The sequence below is a fragment of the Pristis pectinata genome, chromosome 14 (assembly GCF_009764475.1).
Source record: "Pristis pectinata isolate sPriPec2 chromosome 14, sPriPec2.1.pri, whole genome shotgun sequence".
NCBI classification, from domain to species: Eukaryota; Metazoa; Chordata; class Chondrichthyes; order Rhinopristiformes; family Pristidae; genus Pristis; species Pristis pectinata.
This window is the reverse complement of record NC_067418.1, coordinates 51,615,366-51,633,538: the sequence shown is the minus strand read 5'-3', so window position 1 is coordinate 51,633,538 and position 18,173 is coordinate 51,615,366. Positions and strand designations below refer to the sequence as shown.

At 50.4% G+C, this 18,173-nt stretch overlaps 2 non-coding genes across 2 annotated transcripts; one reads left to right on the top strand and one right to left on the bottom strand.

The window, feature by feature from the left end:
- The first annotated feature begins 14,669 nt into the window (after window positions 1-14,669).
- trnan-guu (transfer RNA asparagine (anticodon GUU)) lies at window positions 14,670-14,743 on the top strand. Its single transcript has one exon. It is a non-coding gene; the product is annotated as a tRNA-Asn (tRNA).
- Window positions 14,744-15,939: 1,196 nt separating this feature from the next.
- On the bottom strand, window positions 15,940-16,021 carry trnas-cga (transfer RNA serine (anticodon CGA)). The gene has a single exon. It is a non-coding gene; the product is annotated as a tRNA-Ser (tRNA).
- Between the last annotated feature and the right edge of the window lie 2,152 nt (window positions 16,022-18,173).

Sequence of the window (18,173 nt, the reverse complement as noted above, 5' to 3'; positions counted from 1 at the left end):
TCCCTGCACGTCCTTCCTGACTGACCATGCCGGTAAGTATGACAGTCAGTGACACTGAGTGCACATGACCCCAAAAATGAGTCTGCCTGCATCTCTCTGTGTGTCTACCCATGTATGTAATGTCGTCTGGTTGCTGGTTTGTGAGTGTACCATCCTCTGTCCCTGTACATGCTTCTCCTGTTTCGGCGACTACTTTCCCCCTCTCTCTGTCTGTTCCTGCATCTCTCTCTCTCTTTCTCTTGCTCTTGCAGAAATGACTATTTCTGATTATGTGCCAATCTCTATTGGTGCCTCAAACTGCCACTTCACTTGGGGACACCTGCTCTTTTCTGTGCACGTTCCTATTTCTCTTTTCTGTCCAAGTTTTGACCTTGTACATGCTTCAGTGTGTGCATGCAGTCTGTGTGTTATTCCCCCATCAGTGTGTGCACCGGTCACCCTATTTGTGAGCTCCTTCTCCTGACTTTGAGTGTTCAGGCCTCTCTCTCCTCTCAGCTGGTGTGTATGGTTCTGTATCAGTCTCTGTGTATGAGTTAACCTGCCTTTATATTTGTGTGCACCTGGCTTTGTCAATTCAGTTGCCTCCCTCAGGATATCAGTGTGCATGCCACTGTCCTTGAGTGTGTCTGTCTGCATTTGTGTGTGTGTTATTTGTTTGTGTACTCGGCACTGTCTGTGAGTGTACCTGGCTCTCTCTCTCTGAGGAAATTCCAGCCTCTGTCTGACTGTACCTGCCTCTGTCTGTGTGCTCCTGCCACTGCTTCTCAATCTCTCTGTCACTGTGCCAATCTCTCAATGATTCCCCACTGTAACTGTGTGTAGACCAGCTTGTCAGTGTGTCTGTCGCTTTCTTTATTCACCCACATCCCTCTGTATACTTGTGCCCCAGTCTCTGTAATATATGTGGACCTGACGGATATGTGAGTGTCCTTGCCCAAGCCTCGGAGTGTCCAGTGTCTTTCTGCTGGTCTGCCTGCCTGTGCGACTTTGCTCCTGCCTCTGATCAACAGCATCTCTGGTTGCTCCAAGTGTTCTTGCTGCTTGCTGTGACTGTTCTTGCCCCCTGCCTGTGAGTGTCCCTGCGCCATCCCTGTGTGTCTCTGTCCTCTGTCTGTGAGTGTTGCTGACCGTCACTATGAGTGTCCTTGCTCCCTCCTTGTGAGCATTCTTGCTCCCTCCCTGTGAGCATTCCTGCCCTCTCCCTGTGAGTGCTCCTGCCCTCCCCCTGTGAGAGTTCCTGCCCCTTGCCTGTGTGAGACACTGCCCCCTTCCTGTGAGTGTCCCAACACCCTACCTGTGTGTCCCTGTCCCCATCTGTGAATGTTCCTGACTCTGCCTCTTGAGCGTTCCTGCCAATTCACTGTGAGTGTTCCAGCACTCTCTCTGTGAGTGTCCCTGCCCCCTCCCTGTGAGGGTCCCATGCCCCCTCCCTGTATGTCCCTGCCCCCTCCTTGTGAGTGTCCCTGACCCTGCCTGTGTGTTCCTCCCTCCTGTCTGTGAGACTTCCTGTCCCATGCCTGTGAGTGTTTCTGCTCCATTCCTGTGTGTCCCTGCCCCCTACCTGTGAGCATTCCTATCCTCCGTGTGCCCCTGCCACCTCCCTGTGACTGTCCTTGCACCCTGCTTCCATGTTCCTGTCCCATCCGTGTGTCTCTGCCCCCTGTCTGTGAGTGTCCCTGCCCCCTGCCTGAGAGAGACCCTACCCCCTGCCTGTGAGGACTCCTGCCCCCTGCCTGTGTTCCTGTCCCATGCCTGTGTGTGCCCCTTCCCCTTGCCTGCAAGCAATCCTGTCCCTTCCCTGTGTGTCCCTGCCCCTCCATTTGAGTGTCCCTGCTCCCTGCCTGTGTGTTCCTCCCACGTCTGTGAGAGTTCCTGTCCCATGACAGTGAGCATTCCTGCTCCATGCCTATGTGTGTCCCTGCCCCTTGCCTGTGAGCAATCCTATCCCCTCCCAGTGTGTCCCTGCCACCTCCCTGTAAGTGCCCCTGCACCCTCCCTTGTGTTCCCGCGCCATCTGTTAGTTCCTGCCCCCTGTCTGTGAGTGTTCCAGTCCCTCCATGTGAGTCTCCCTTCCCCCTCATTATGAGTGACCTGCCTCTGCCTGTGCATTCCTTCTCCATGCCTATGTGTCCCTGCCCCCTGCCTGTGAGCAATCCTATCCCCGTGTGCCCCTGCCACCTCCCTGTGAGTGTCTCTGATCCTGCCTGTGTTATCCTGCCCAATCAGTGTGAGTGCTTCCCCTGCCTGTGAGTGTTCCTGCCACATCCCGTGTGCTCCAGCCCCTCCCTGTGAGTGTCCCTGCACCCTCACTGTCAGTGACCTGCCCCGCCTGTGTGTTCCTGTCCTATGCCTGTGAGTGTTCCTGCTCCATGCCTGTGTGTCCCTGCCCCTGCCTGTGAGCAATCCTATCCTCCGTGTGCCCATGCCACATCCTGTGAGTGTCCTTGCACCCTGCCTCTGTGTTCCTGCCTGGACTGTGAGAGTTCCTGTCCCCTGCCTGTGAATGTCTCTGGCCCCTGCCTGTGAGAGACCCTGCCCACTCCTTGTGAGGGCCCCTGTCCCCTCCCTGTGAGTGTCCTTGCACCCTGCCTCTGTGTTCCTGCCTCATCTGTGAGATTTCTTGCCCCTTCCCTTTGAGTTTCACTGCCCCTGCCTCTTGTGTACCTGTCCCATACCTGTGAATGTTCCTGCTCCATTCTTATATGCGTCCCTTCCCCTTGCCTGTGAGCAATCATGTCCTCTCCTTGCGTCTCTGCCCCTCCCTGTGAGAGTTCCTGCCCCATGCCTGTGTATTCCTGCTCCATGCCTGTGTCCCTGCCCCCTGTCAGTGAGCAATCCTATCCCCCGTGTGCCCTGCCACCTCCCTGTGGGTGTCCTTGCACCCTGCCTCTGTGTTCCTGTGCCATCAGTGAGAATTCCAGCCCACTGCCTTTGAGGGACACTGCCCCCTCCCTGTGAGAGCTCCTGCCCCCTCCCTGTGAGTTACCTGCCCCTGCCTATGTGTCCTTGCCCCTGCCTGTGAGCAATCCTCTCCCCTCCTGGCGTGTTCTTGCCACCTACCTGTGAGTGCCCCTGCCCCCCTCCCTGAGAGATACCTGCCCCTGCCTGTGTGTTCCTGTCCCAAGCCCATGAGTGTTCTCATTGCATTCTTGTGTGTGTCCCTTCCCCCTTGCCTGTGAGCAATCTTGTCCCCTCCCTGCGTGTCCCTGCCCCTCCTTGTGAATGTCACTGACCCTGCCTGTGTGTTCCTGCCCCATGTGTGAGTTTCTACCCCCTGCCTCTGTGTGTCCCTGTCACCTCACTGTGAGTGACCTGTCCCTGCCAGTGTGTTCCTGGCCTATGCCTGTGAGTGTTCCTGCTCCATGCCTGTGTGTCCCTGCCCCCTGCCCGTGAGCAATCCTATCCTCCGTGTGCCCCTGCCAACTCACTGTGTGTCCTTGCACCCTGCCTTTATGTTCCTGCCCCATCTGTGAGAGTCCCTGCCCCCTGCCTGTCAGTGTCCCTGCCCCCTGCCTGTGAGAGACCCTGCCCTCTCCTTGCAAGGGCCTCTGCCCCCTCCCTGTGTGTTCCTGTCCCATGCCTGTTCGCCCCTTCCTCTTGCCTGCAAGCAATCCTGTCCCCTCCCTGTGTGTCTCTGCCTCCTCCCTGTGTCCCTGCAGCCTGCCTGTGTGTTCCTCCCAGGTCTGTGAGAGTTCCTGTCCCATGACTGTGACAATTCCTGCTCCATGCCTGTGTGTGTCCATGTCTCCTGCCTGTGAGCAATCCTATCCCCTCCCGGTGTGTCCCTGTCACCTCCCTGTGAGCGTCCCTGCCCCCTGCCTGTGTGTTTCTGCCCCATGCCTGTGAATGTTCCAGTCCCTCCTTGTGAGTATTCCTGCCCCCTCACTGTGCGTGAGCTGCCAGTGCCTGTGTTCTTTCTCTATGCCCTGCCTCTTTGTTCCTGCCCCGTCTGTGAGAGTTTCTGCCCTCTGCCTGTGAGGACCCTTGTCCCATCCCTGTGAGGGCCCCTGCCCCCTCCCTCTGTTACCTGCCCCTCCCTGTGTGTTCCTGTCCCATGCCTGTGTTTGTCCCCCTTGCCTGTGAGCAATCCTGTCCCCTCCCTGTGTGTCCCTGCCACCTCCCTGTGAGTGTTCCTGACACTGCCTGTGTTGTCCTGCCCCATAAGTGTGAGTTCTACCCCCTGTCTGTGAGTGTCCCTACCACCTCCCGTGAGTGTTCCAGTCCCTCCCTGTGAGTGACCCTGCACCCTCACTGTGAATGACATGCCCCTGCCTGTGTGTTCCTGCTCCATGCATGTGGGTCCCTGACCCCTGCCCATGAGCAGTCCTACCCCCCCGTGTGCCCCTGCCACCTCCCTGTGAGTGTCCTTGCACCCTCCCTGTGAGTGTCGCTGCCCCTACCTGTGTGTTCCTGTCCCATGCCTGTGAGTGTTCCTTCTCCATTCTCTTGTGTCCCTTCATCTTGCCTCTGAGCAATCTTGTCCCCTCCGTGTGTCCCTGCCCCCTCCCTGTGAGAGTTTCTGTCCCATGCCTGTGAGTATTCCTGCTGCATGCCTGTGTAACTGCCCCCTGCCTGTGAGCAATCCTATCCCCGTGTGCCCTGCCACCTCTCTGTGAGTGTCCTTGCACCCTGCCTCTGTTTTCCTGCCACATCTGTGAGATTTCCTGCCCCTTCCCTGTGAGTGTCCCTGCCACTTCCCTATGAATGTCACTGCCCCTGCCTCTGTTCCTGTTCCATGCCTATGACTGCTCCTGCTCCATGCCTGTGTGTCACTGTCCCTGCCTGTGAGCAGTCCTATCCCCCATGTACCCCTGTCACCTTTCTATGAGTGTCCTTGCACCCTGCCTATGTTGCTGCCCCATCCGTGAGATTTCCTGCCCCCTGCCTGTAAGCGCCACTGCCCCCTCCCTGTGAGGGCCCCTGTACCCTCCCTGAGGTTCCCTGCTCCTGCCTGTGAGCAATCCTATCCCCCGTGTGCCCCTGCCACCTCCCTGCGTGTGTCCTTGCACCCTGCCTGTGTTCCTACTCCTTGTTCCTGCCCTGTCTGTGAGATTTCCTGCCCCCTCTTGTGAGAGTTCCTGTCTCCTTCCTTTGAGTGTCCCTGTCTGTGTGTCGCTGCCCACTTCCTGTGAGTGTTCCATCCCCCTGTCTGTGAATGTTCCAGTCCCCTGCCTGTGAGTGTTCCTGCTCCATTCTTGTGTGTGTCCCTTCCCCTTGCCTGAGAGCAATCTTGTCCCCTCTCTGTGAGTGTCCCTGCACCCTGCCTGTGTGTTCCTGCCCCCTGCCTGTGAATGACCTTGTCCTCTGTTTGTGAGTGTTCCTGCCACAGTCTCTGACCACCCAGCTCTTTTAATTTATTGAGCATATAACAATTTGCAACAGGACCAACTTTCATGCCATCTGTGAACTTAATCATTCCTGCCAGGTTGAAATCAATGTCACAACTGTCTATCACAGGCATCAAGGACCCAACACAGGTTCACATGTTAAATCGTGGACCACACACTTCCACTCACTACACAATCCTCAACTTCTGCCAACATTCACCAGGCCTGCTTTGAATGAAATTTATCTAATTACCCCTGACCCCATGACACCTCCTTAACTTTTAAACCATTACCCATCTGAGACCTCATCACAGGCCTCAACGAAATACTTGCAGAGCAGAGGAATCACATTGTCCCTATTAACATAGCTGGTTAACACTTCAAAAATTAAACAAATTAGTCAGACAAGGTTTCACCTGATCAAAGCCATCCAGTCCATCCCTGAGCATTACTGTCTGTACAAGTGCAGATTGAGCCTGTCCATCCAAAAAAATCCAATCCTTTTTCTACCATTTCAGACTTGATTTGAGCATGTCTGTCAGTCCCTGACAATCTCCTCCTCTGCCTCCCATAGCAGCCTGGGATCCACCTCATCACACCTGGGATATTAAGCCACCTGTAATCACTCTGCAACATCTGATGCCTCCTCCTAAGAGACAGCAAGTTGTACAAGAATTCCCTTTGCTCCTTCCCTGGATTCCCCAACAACAACGTCTTTCAATGCAGTGAACACAGCTGAGCAGTACTCACTGAAGTGGTCACCTGCTTCTGTACATTCATGTCCCTGCCTCTATTGCCAGTTTGTCCTGCTTTTCTCAATGAATGTTCCAGCATATAGCTCTGTTTCTTCAGGTTCCTGTTTGTCTTTCTGCATCCTGCCTCTTTGGCTCTTCCCGCCTTTCTTTCTCTGTGTGTTTGCCTGTCTGCAGAAATATTTGTGTGTGTCTTCCATTGTCTGTGTGCGTACATGCCTCATTTTGTAACTGCTCTGCCTCCATGTGTTTGCCAGCCTGTCAGTGAGAATGGATATCGGTCTGAGTGAGTGCCTTCCTTTTATCCATGTGTAACTTTCTCTGTTATTGTATACTTGTGTAACTGTGTCTGTGATTATGTATGTGTGCACCTGTCTCTGTGACTGTGTACGTGTGGACCTGTGTCTCGTGACTGTGTACGTGTGGACCTGTGTCTGTGATTGTGAATCTACCTCCCCCCATCTCAGGTGCCTCTGTCTTTTCTGCTTTGTCCCTGAATTGACTGAAGGGTCTGGATACCTTTCTGAATGCACCTACGTGCCAGTGTGTGCCTGTCTCCATCTGTGCATTGACTCTCTCTCTATTTGACTGTCCTCCCTGTCCCTGTCACTGAGTGTCCCTGTCTCTATCTTGTGGTGTTCCTGTCTGTGTGGAGTTCTGCCTGCCTCTGATTGTGTCTGCATTTGCAGCTGCCGGAATGTGTCTCTGAGTGGGCATGAACCTGATTTTAAGTTCTCCACCTCTGATATAGAGAGTGCCAGCCTCAGAATTTGATTGTGACTGCCATCACTTGCAATTTTGACTGTCCATCTGGGTGTAAGTGTCACTGTGGGGTGTTTCCCTGTCCCTGTCTCTGTGTATACGTGTCCCTCAAATTGTGTGTGCTGTGCCCTGTGTCTGCCTGCATCTCTCTCTTTCTCTCTGCCTTTCATGTGTCTGCCTGTGCATGATTTCCTCTGTCAGTGAGCTGCCCTGCCTCTGTCTTGCAGAGTGCCTGTCTGTGAGGCAATGTGTGCCTGTTTCTGATTGTGCCTGTATCTGCAGCTGCCTGCATATTCCTGAAGGTCTCTCTGAGTGGGTATGAACATGCCTTTAAGTGCTCCCCCTCTGACATTGAATGTAGCAGCCTCTGAATTCGTTTGTGACTGCCATAGGTTGCAATTATTTCTGTCCATCGGTATGTGAGTGTACCTGCCTCTTTGTCTGTGGGGTGCACCCCCTACCCCGACTCTGCCTATACTTGTTCCTCAAATTGCGTGTGCCTGTGTCTGCCTGCCTTTCTCTCTCTCTCCTTTCCTAATGCCCACCTGTGCATGCTTTCCTCTGTCAGTGTCTCTGCCTCTGTTGGGAGCTTCCTCTGCTCCTGACACTTTTTCTTCATCTTCCTCAGATTGCGTGTGCCCATGCCTGCCTATCTTTCTCTCTCTCTCTTTCTTGCATATGCTTGTGCATGACTTCCTCTGTTTTGCAGTGTTCCTGCCTGTGTCAGTGAGAGACTCTGTAAGAGACAATCAATGCCCCTGCCTCTGTCACTGAGTCCCTGTCACTGAATATCCCTTTCTGTGAGTGTCCCTCTTCCTGTCAATGACTGTCCCTGTTAGTGAGTGTCACAACCTCAGTCAATGAGTGCCCCTGCCCCTAAAGAATGTGTTCCTGCCTCTGTCTATGCGTGTCCCTGCATCTGCATGCACTGAATTTATCACAATCTCTCTCTCTGGTCTCTTCTCTCCTCTGTGTCTCATCCTAATTACCATTTAAACACATCCCATTTCCCGCACTTTCCCTGTAGCTTTCTGTGGCAGGTGCTCAAAGTCATTCACAAAGTCAAAGGTGGGTTTATTGTCACAGGCACAAATCCATCTATGCACAGGTGCAATGAAAACCATACTTGAAGGAGCATCACAGGTCATAGCATCATATCAGCAGCATTCACAAGCAATTGCCATCAACACACGAACCGCTCGCTGCAGGAGTACATGCTGTGTCCTTGCTCCTGTCCAATCATGTATCTTACCATCCCTTTGTTTTTGCCTGTATCTGTGTCCCTATCTCTGCTGTGCCCGCCTGTGCATGTTTGCCTCTGTCTGTGCATGGACCTGCCCCGTAATAAAACACCTCTTCCTTTTAATGGTAATTTAACCAAGAACCCCACCGCTCCTTCCCAAATAGTTCAGCTGCATTGTCCTTCATCATGGTGACTGCAGATGAGAAGTATTCATTTAAGCCGTCAACTGCATCTGCTTGTGTGTGTTCCGTCCTCACCTCTAACTGTGTGGGTTCCGTCCTCACGCTCTCAGTGTGCGTCCGCCTCTGCGATCCGCTCCACTCCATCCGCTCTCTCCCTGAGTATTCACGTCTTCGTGTGCCGCTCCAGGAGACGTGATGATCTCCCTGCCCAGATTTCTTTGAGCAAGCGGCAGACTTAGTGCGCATGTCCCACCATCCGGCAGTCCAGGGGGCGGAGCTTTGCTCACTGGACGGACAGTAGCCCCGGGTGACGGATGTTGAGAAGCCCGGAACCTGCCGATGGGGAGCCGCAGTGTCGGTGCGGACGGGCTCAAAGACCCTGCGGCGGTGGGAGCGGGGCTGCTGCTCTCCGCGCTCCGAGGCGAGGCTTCCGCCGGCTCCGCTGCGCCTCTTCGCTCCCCGCGGGACAGAGGGCGGCTCACAGGGGAGAACACACACCGCCGCTTCTTCTGCTCCTTGCACCGCTGGTGTGCAGGCGCGTCGGCAGGAGAGCGATCCGTTGCGATACAGCAAACCTGGTACGTATGCGCAACACTTGGCAGGTGTTGCCCTCTGGGAATTGTAGTCAATCTGTGCTGGAAGGGACAGGTCGATATTTCATCCAAATTAATGAAAGAAATGCACGAAATTCTTAGCAGGTCAAAAATCGCTCCACTTTATTCACACTGACACTCGGAGGTTTACAGGGTGCCAGCTGTTGATATTTCACGGGCCCGGCTTCCAGAACTTCAGCCGCAGACCTCCTGTGTTTAACTGATTCCCACCTGACTTTGAGAATATTCCGTGAGTGTGGCGCTGCTCTGATCCGCTCCCTCACAGCACCGTCAGCGCCAACGCCGGATTCTGTGGTGTGACTGTAAACATGTTGGACTGACGTTCACTGTCCGACACCGATAGAAACACGAGAAACCTTTCCCGAGCTTCAGCTTACTCCCAGAATGGACCGACTTCACTGAACTCCCTGCCTCTGTTTCATTGTCAGCGTCCCGCAGATTCCATTTTCTCTGTAAATTGGCTTCTCACGCCGGTGTGCTTTCTTGTAGTGTTGCGGTTATCACGTTCGCCTCACACGCGAAAGGTCCCCAGGTCGATCCTGAGCAGGAACATGATTTTGGATCCTGCTCGCCTCGCTGGGAACGCCAAGAAGACGAACTCGCCTCACCACGCCTCTTCTTTGCTCTGATGTTAGGAACACTTTATTCAGTGAAATTCCGTATACCTGCTGTGGAACCAAATTACATTCGTTCTGTTTGCTCTCTCTCTCTCTCTCTCTCTCTCTCTCTCTCTCTCTCTCTCTCTCTCTCTCTCTCTCTCTCTCTCTCTCTCTCTCTCTCTCTCTCACTCCATCTCGCCATTTACCCAAACAACTCCATCACTCCTGGTCTGTTTGTCTCCTGATCTCTGTTTTATTCTCTCACTTTCTGAACGAGACGGTTATTTGGGACTGAAGGAAGGAGAAATATCTCGATTCAGGGGGAATTCTCCCATGAGAAAGCTGTGAAGACTCGGTCACTTACTGCGTTTAACACAGACAGATTTCGAATTCTGGAAATGGAAGGAATCAGGGAACAAGGGAAAAGGCAAAGAATTGTCTTGAAATTGAGCAAATAAGATGTAGTTGAATTGAGAAGCGCGCTCAACTGGCCGAATGACTGACTGGTACTCCAATTGAGTTGACTTTTTGTCACCTTCCAGTCTTTCTCTCATAAGCAAAATACCAATCTCTTCATTTACCCTCCTCCCTTTCTCCCCCACCCCCTCTATCTCTCTCCCTCTCTACTTCTCTCTCTGCCTGTCGTTCCCTTTCCATCTCGGTCCCTCACTCACTTTTTCCGCTCCGTTTTCTTTTCTGTCTCTTACACCCAGATGTGTTTTGGTATTCCGACCATTTTTACATTCCTCCCTACCCCCTTCTTTCTCTCCTTCGCTCGTTGTTAATCTCCCTGCCCCACTGATTCCTTCCTGTCTCTCAGATATCTACAAATCTGTCTTCCTATTTCTCACCTGCAACAAGTGAGCATCAATATTGTCCCACACAATATCCGGATACATTCAAAACCGAGCCAATGACCAAATCTGCACTTCCGTATGGAGTAAAGGTGTGAGGGCGAGGGGTGTGTTTGCCAGCTGATGCTGTCGCGAGCTGGGCACCGGATGGCGATTACTTACATTTACTGGCCAGTAAACGGAACAGGCAGTTCTGAGGACAGACTGAGCAGTACTGGGTCCAGCGGTCACAGGAGATATGGGGAGGTTGGTGGTGTGTAAGCAACCGGGACCCAGCGACGGAACAGGACTCAAAGACATGCCAGGTCTTCAGAAACTCGGCGATTCCGGACAATACGTGGACGTTTACCGGTACCCGGGTTGTTGAGTTGGCTGGGGATGGATATCTGCACTCAGTAACAGACAGAGAATGAATTAGACAGACGGATACACGGATAAATATTATGATCTTCAGCAGAACTGCGATTGACAATGCATATCGTCTTCTGTTTCAGCCCCGTTCTTTGACATTACACATCCTGATTGAGATCCACTTTGGGATATTTGCGCACAGTCCAATCCGAGTGGGTTCACAGTCCGCAGGACTGAGCACGTCATCAGCAGCGGTGAGAAACAGAATGAGTTATCAATGGGAAGAGAATGACAAAGGTTTATCATTCGGCACTGACTCACCCCAAAAAGTTCAACGGAGCGAGTATGTGAAGAGACGGGTCCTGAGTCAGTGCGTGAGAGGCACCAACATTGTTCCGTTCAACAAGAGAGTCAGTGGCAGGCGTCTCCCAGGCACGGCTGCTGCGGCGAACGGCAGCTCTCCGCCGGCAGTGGCTGGATCAGAGAGCGAAGATCCTGCTCTGTTGCTGATGTGATCCGACGGGTTCTGGGTCGTGCACTCCGCGGGCTCGGTCGGCGATCTGTGTTGTTTTATTGATAATAAATACCCAGAGAGCACGTTTACATTCTCGTCTCTGCTGAACTGTCGAGAAGTTTCAGCTCCCACTGCGGCGACTGCCTTCTTGTGTCGACAGGAAAGCTGGTGGTGACAGAGGAAAATCAACACCTGGGAGAAGCGGCGGCCGGAAATTCAGCAAAAGGAGAGCGTTGAATGCTTAATGTTTCACTGACGATCTGCCGTGACTCGGATTCGAACCGATGTTACCGCGGCCACAACGCAGAGTCCTAACCACGATACGATCACGGCCTCACACTTGATCTGTGCGCTTCCTGCACTGTTAAACCCTCTGATACCGGTGTGACTCACCCACCAACGCTTCGCTGACCAACATCGCACTGCCCGTCCGCGCTTCCACAGTGACAAACACAGAACATACTGGAAATTCTAGGCTGATCAGCCGGATCTACGGCAAGAGGAATAGCGTCCATGTTCCGAGTCTGAAAACAGAACAGAAAACGCGGCCAAGGAAGTTTGTGCAGTGAGTGTGTGGGAGTGGGATGTCACTGACAGGGTAAAGCCGGGGTGGCCATGCGGACAAAACAAACCGCTGGAGGAACTCAGCGGGTCAAGCAGCATCTGTGGAGGCCAAGGGTTTGACAACGGGGCTCGCTGTAAACAATGTTATCTGGTCAATGAGTGAATGTGAGCAGTTAGAGTTTGAGAGCATTGAGAAAAGAACCCAGGCAAAAGATGGTTGGAGTTGTGAAATGCAGAGCAGCAAGGCAAGTCCAGTCGGTGAGGCTGGGCATGTGCTCCAGTCCCAGAAGTAAAATAAACAAACGAATGTCACAGATGGATGACTGATACAGACGAAGAAATCAAGCTAACAATTCCTGTTCTAGTGAAGTGGAAGACTGGCAGAAAAAGGGATCGCTAGTTGATGAGGAAAATTGAGAATGATGAGGCTAATGAATGAGGTCTCGGCAGCTGTGATGAAGCGAATCCCTTGAGGAGTGGAAGGGATGTGGGATTGCACTTGAGTGGAAAATGTCCAGGGCAATAAGAGGACATGACACAGCTTTGGTGGATAAGGTCCAGGAAAATCCTGAGATATTCTGTGTCTATTAAGATCAATTGGTAACAAGGGCGGGAATGTCCATTTCAGAATCAGTGAGTTATCTCTGTGTGGAGTCACAAGGGAGATGGGCGAGGTCTCAAATGGAAATCTCTCGCCTGTGTTTACCATGGAGAAGGCCATGGAAGCTTGGCCGTTCAGAAAAGCGAATAGTGATGTCTTCAACCATATCCACATGACAATAGAGGATGCAATAGGAGACATAAAGAACATAATGGTGGAAAGTTCGCCGGGCCTGACATACGTGTGGTCTTTGACATTGTGCGAAGGCAAAGCAGAAATCTCTCGGGCGCGGGCAGAGATTTTTTGGAACATCGTTAACCCACGGTAAACCTCCCGGAAAACGGGAGGATGTCTGGTGCGCAACCTTTACTTCAGAAGGGCTGCAATTATAAGCCAGCGAATTACAGGCCGGTGGAGGGATTTATGATGGAAACGTTACTTGAATGTATTCCGAGAGACAGGATCTTCCTGCATGTGTGAAGGCAAAGACTCCATAGGGAGAGTCAGGACGGCTTTCTGCGGAACAAACTGCCTCATAAATTTGATTGACGTTTGAAGAGATGACCCGGAAGATCGATGAGGTGAGAACGGTGGACATTTTTGGAATATTGACTTTAGCAAGGCATTTGAAAAGGTCCTGCATGGTAGGGTGGTTACGAAGTTTGTATAACTTTGGACTCACTGAGAACGAGTCAATTGGATGTTAATTTGGCGTGGTGGTTGGAGTCGGTGCCTGGTAGTGTAATCTTTTTTTAATGGAAGCCTGTGACCAGTGGAGTTCCGCATGGATCTGTGCTGTGTTCCTTGTTTGTCACATCCATATTGGCGATAGAGATGAAAATTTCGGTGGCATTGTTGTAAGCTTTGCGGGTGACACCATCTGTGGTTTAATGAGGAATGTTGTCTGAGATCACAGGACATCGATCAACTGGGAATGTGGCCCAAGGAATGACAGGCGGAATTTAACTGGGACAAGTGCGAAGTGTCGCATTTTGGGATGTTAAACCAGGGACTGACACAGTAAGTGAGAGCTTCCATCGGAGTGTTGTAGAAACCGAGAGACCTAAGAATGTAAGTATATAGTTTCCGGAATTTGACGACACAGGTGGACAGGTTGGTGGAAACAATGTTTGTCACGCTTGTAATCATCAGTCAGGGCACTGAGTACAAAGTTGGGACGTCATGTTAGAGCTGTACATGACATCGATGAGACCGAACGTGGAGAACTGTGTGCGAGTCTGGTCGACTCGCTGCAGGGAAGATGTCGTTAACCTGTAGAGGGTGCAGAAGATATTCAGAAGGATGTTGCCGTCACTGGACAGTTTCACTTACAAGGAGAGATTAGATAAGCTGAGCCTTTTTCTGCAAGAGCAACGGAGGCGTCACAGAGGTTTATAAAATCTTGAGGGGCATAGATATATTGGATTATTACTGTCTCCTTTTCTCGGGTAACATAGACTGAAAATGAAGGGCATACGTTTCGGCTGGGAGGAAAGATTGAAGGGGTTATGATGGACAATTTGTTTTCACACAGATGGTGGTGTGTACATGGAATGGGCTGCCAGAGGGAGACGGAAGGCGGGTGCAAGTACAAATTTAAAAGACATCCTGGCAGGCACCTGGATGCGAAAGATTTCGTGGAATATGTGCCCAATTCAGGCAAATCTGCTTGGATCAGATAGGTTACTTCGATAGCATGGAACTATTGGGCCGAAAGGCCTGTTATCGCGCTGTAGATCTTTATGACTCTGCATTGAATCCGAGAAGCATGCAGGAGAATGAAGAACTGTTTCAGAGTCGCTCGACCCCAGCTCTCAACCCTCTTTCAGTACATCGAAGACTGCATTGGTGCTGCTTCCTGACACAGAGATCAAACATTACATTCCGATCTCTGCCAATTTCCATCTGGTACCACCTTCACGGGGTCCGTCTCTGACTTTTCCCTTCCCTTTCTCGCTCTCACTTTTTCTTTTGACTGACAGCGAGCTGATTTACAGCTCTGTTGGGAACACAGGAAGATGATTCTCTGAAATCAAATATTCGCAAATCCTTTATTTAAGAAAACCGCAGAAATCCTACGAAGGCGATGCCATGAAATATCCAGTATTCATTCAATGCTGGCCACACAGGAAGTTAAGTGGCTCGTTCCAATTAATTATAATCCGTCAATTAGAAAGCGATATAAAGCTGCTGAAACCTCGAGCAATCAATTCGCAGGGTAAAGCGCAGAATGGGAAACGGAATTAAGTTTTTGATTTGTGTAGCTGTACCGTTGCATTGTCTGTCGATGGGCAGTGGCATCAGCTGTCTCTGTGGCGCAATTGGCCAGCGCGTTTGGCTGTTAACCGAAAGGTTGGTGGTTCGAGCCCACCCAGGGATGGTGATCTCAGGTTTTGTCCCCGACATTCAACACTTCCGGGAGCGCTGAAACAGCAAATCAGCATTCCCTGAGAGGTGAGAGTTTGAAGTCGTGTTGACCTTGGTGACTGCTAAAACATTACATGTACTTTGTATGGGATGTGGATTTAATGGAACCTATATTTGTAACTGGAATCACATGGATAGTGTGGAATCCAAGGACGAAAAGAAACAAACCAAAAAAAAAGAAAGATTGCTGGTTTCTGACAGCAGGGAATGCCGGATTGCCCTGTTGGTCAGAGACAGCGAGTTTCCATGTGTCGATGACGTCTAAGAGTTCTGAAACTTTAATTTCCTCTCCTTACACAGATCATGTCTCCTTTTTACATTTATTTTACCTTAATTCCACATTTGATCAGGAGTTTCACTTCTTACCAATTTATGTTCAAATGTATCAACATGAACAATACGCATTGTAATGGAAATTGGACAAGAATTGTGATTTCAATCATTATTTAGTGGTGACGCTCGTTTTTCATTTAGTGGGTCCTCGGTGTTTTTCTGAAATATTCTCCCAGCGACTGCGACGCTGACAAAACAAAATGGGCCGCATAAACATGAACCATATAGCGATAGAGTCACAGAGGCATGGAGAGATACAGCAGGAAAACAGGTCTTTCGCCCACCGAGTCCGCAAAAAATATTCACAACCAACATACGCCGATCCTTCTTTATTCGTCCCATATTCCTATCAATGATCCCCATATTCTATCTATCACCGACACAATCAGGGCATCTTACCGTGGCCAATTGAGCTTCCAACCCACGTGTCCCTGGGACACAGGAGGAAAACGGTGAACATGCAGGAAACCCACATTGTCAATGGCGGAATTGCACACTGCACCCGAACAGAATGAGGTGAGGATTGATCACTGACCTGATACGTCTGGGCTCGGTGGTTCAATGAAGAACGCGTTGGACTTCTGACGTGTAAGTTACTTGTAATAGAACCACCTTACGTGATGAAAAGGTGTTTTGCAATTGACTGGCGCAGTGACTTAAAGCACGGCGTCGAGGGTATTCCCTCTACCCTGGGCTTGGCAAGCATGTTCTGACTTCATTGCTTAGTGGAACAGTGGAAGGCAATCGACTTAACAGCAAAAGCAGATGATTTTCAGCCGATCTCCTCGGTGTGAAAATTCAATGTAAGCATAAAACCGCTGCGAGCAGAGTTCGAACCTGCGCGGGGAAACCCCATTGGATTTCGAATCCAACGCCTTAACCACTCGGCCATCTCACCTTCCCTCTACTATTTTCCTCTTTTGATCCATCTTATGGTCCGGGTGCAGGTAGATGGGACCAGGCAGAAAATCAGGTCTGCATGGAATTGGTGGGCCTAGTAGCCTGTTTCTGTGCTGTAGTACTCTATGACTGAATGGTGACTCTGTAATCCAGAGTCCAGCAGAAATAAACTGCATTCACATTATTGTTTCCCCTCTGTGTGAGAAGCGAAAGACGAAAATGTGCAGATCCTTAATAATGATGCAGTTTCCATTTTTCGGTGTCCTTGGGATTTTTAACAAAGTTGTATGATAGTTACTCTGCTTCAAATTTTGATCATTTGTTGCTTCACTTATTTCTGTAATTAAAGATTCCGAATTCGTGACTGTTCTCGGTGCTAATCAGCTTTAAATATTCTTCCTCCTTCTGTTCACTCGTTGCTTGGTCAGCTCCGACGGATGCTACACAAGACTGTTGGTGTAAATGAGAGGGATCGTGTGGTGTTGCAGATGACACGCGGATAAGGGAACGTTATGTCTGCCTCAAGTAGTCTGCCCCACTCACAATTAAGTTCGACCCTGAAACAGCTCACTCCATCAATCTCAATGAACCCGCATAATTATCCAGCCATAATCAAGTGAATTTAATTTGCTGCTTCTTCTGCGGTTCTTCCGCCTCCATCACTGTTCAATAGTCTGGTATCTCCATCCATTATCACGGAATGTCAGTCGCTCTTCTGCGCTTCATGAGATTTTCCGCCCATTTCCGTCTTTCAGCTGATAACTGTTGAACAAGGATGACTGTTTCAGGATTCACAATTTGAGAATGTGCGTTCATTCAGAGATCTTTACAGGAGTTTCATTAGTAAAGGGAAAAAAACTGCAACACAGTCTGAGACCAGGATACATAAGCAGTGACACATAGTGGGTTCTGTTTTGAATTTTATTTTAATCCCTGCGCGATTTGAAAGGATTGCCGAACTCCGCCGTCAATGTGCATGAGGCGGCTGTGTGTTGATGGGCTCTTCCCCGAAAATCCACCGGTGCAGGAGAAGATTTACAGTGCGGCGCCCTCTGCAAGAGGGGAAACTCACGTGAGTCGCTGCAGGGCAAACTCAAAAATTCTGCTGCGTCATCAGAAGTTCGTGCCGTGCAATTGTTTGCAAAATGTTATGGAGGAATCCGGTGCTTCAATAGGAGGGGCACTGTGGGACTGGTTTTATCGCTTCTTCAGTGAAAGTAGGAAAGGGAGCGGACACGAGTCCGAAATGCGATGTTCTCAGTAACTTCAATGCACTAAAGGGTCGACTGTGGGCTCTCTTGCGCAATGGGCAGGGTGCAGGACAACTGATAACGTGTCACCAAGTAATTAGAATGGTTTGGGTTCGAATCCCGCCAGATATTGTGTCTGAATGCCTTACAACGAGAAACATAATCAGAATTTTTGGAGGTAATGATGTCACGTGATGATGGAGAGTCTGAAAATCCAGGCCATGTTTTGAAATAATCGAATCATTCACTTAAACACAGAAAGAAGGTGACTATTTTCTCTCAGAGCGTCCGAGTCTGTGAAACTATTGGGGTAAAATAGTTCAGGCACTGAGTCTTTGATTGTTTCAAACACGGTGGCGATAAATACTTGACAAAAAGGGGACTGAGATGATAACGAGGTTGGCCGGAATGCAGGGTTAATCAGACAGTCTGATTACCCGTGACCTCATTAAATGACTGAGCGTCTGGCTGCTCTTCGGTCTTTCCGATGTGTACGGATATCTGTATGTCGGTAAATGTTTTATATTTTTGGTTGTCTTCAGTTTACTCAACTTATTCCATTCCGTTAATGTTGCCATTTTGACAAGCCCCTTGCATTCTGTTCATTGCAATTCAAACATGTTCTGAAGAAAAATCGACAAATTTGTCTTCTATTATTCAGGAAATAACGTCACTTTTTACACGGAATCTGTCCCCTCTCAACATGCAAGAGCCCATTTTATCTGATACCTTATGCCCGCGTAAACCCCGTTTCGAAATGGTAATCTTTGTTACTTCTTTAACTCAACAACCCGGACTCAGATGGCACAGTTTCTGGTGTGCTGCATCTTTTGCTGATTGCAGAGAAGGCAACGACGGGTAAACGTTATTAAATCATAAAGACTTCAGAAAAACTTCGAC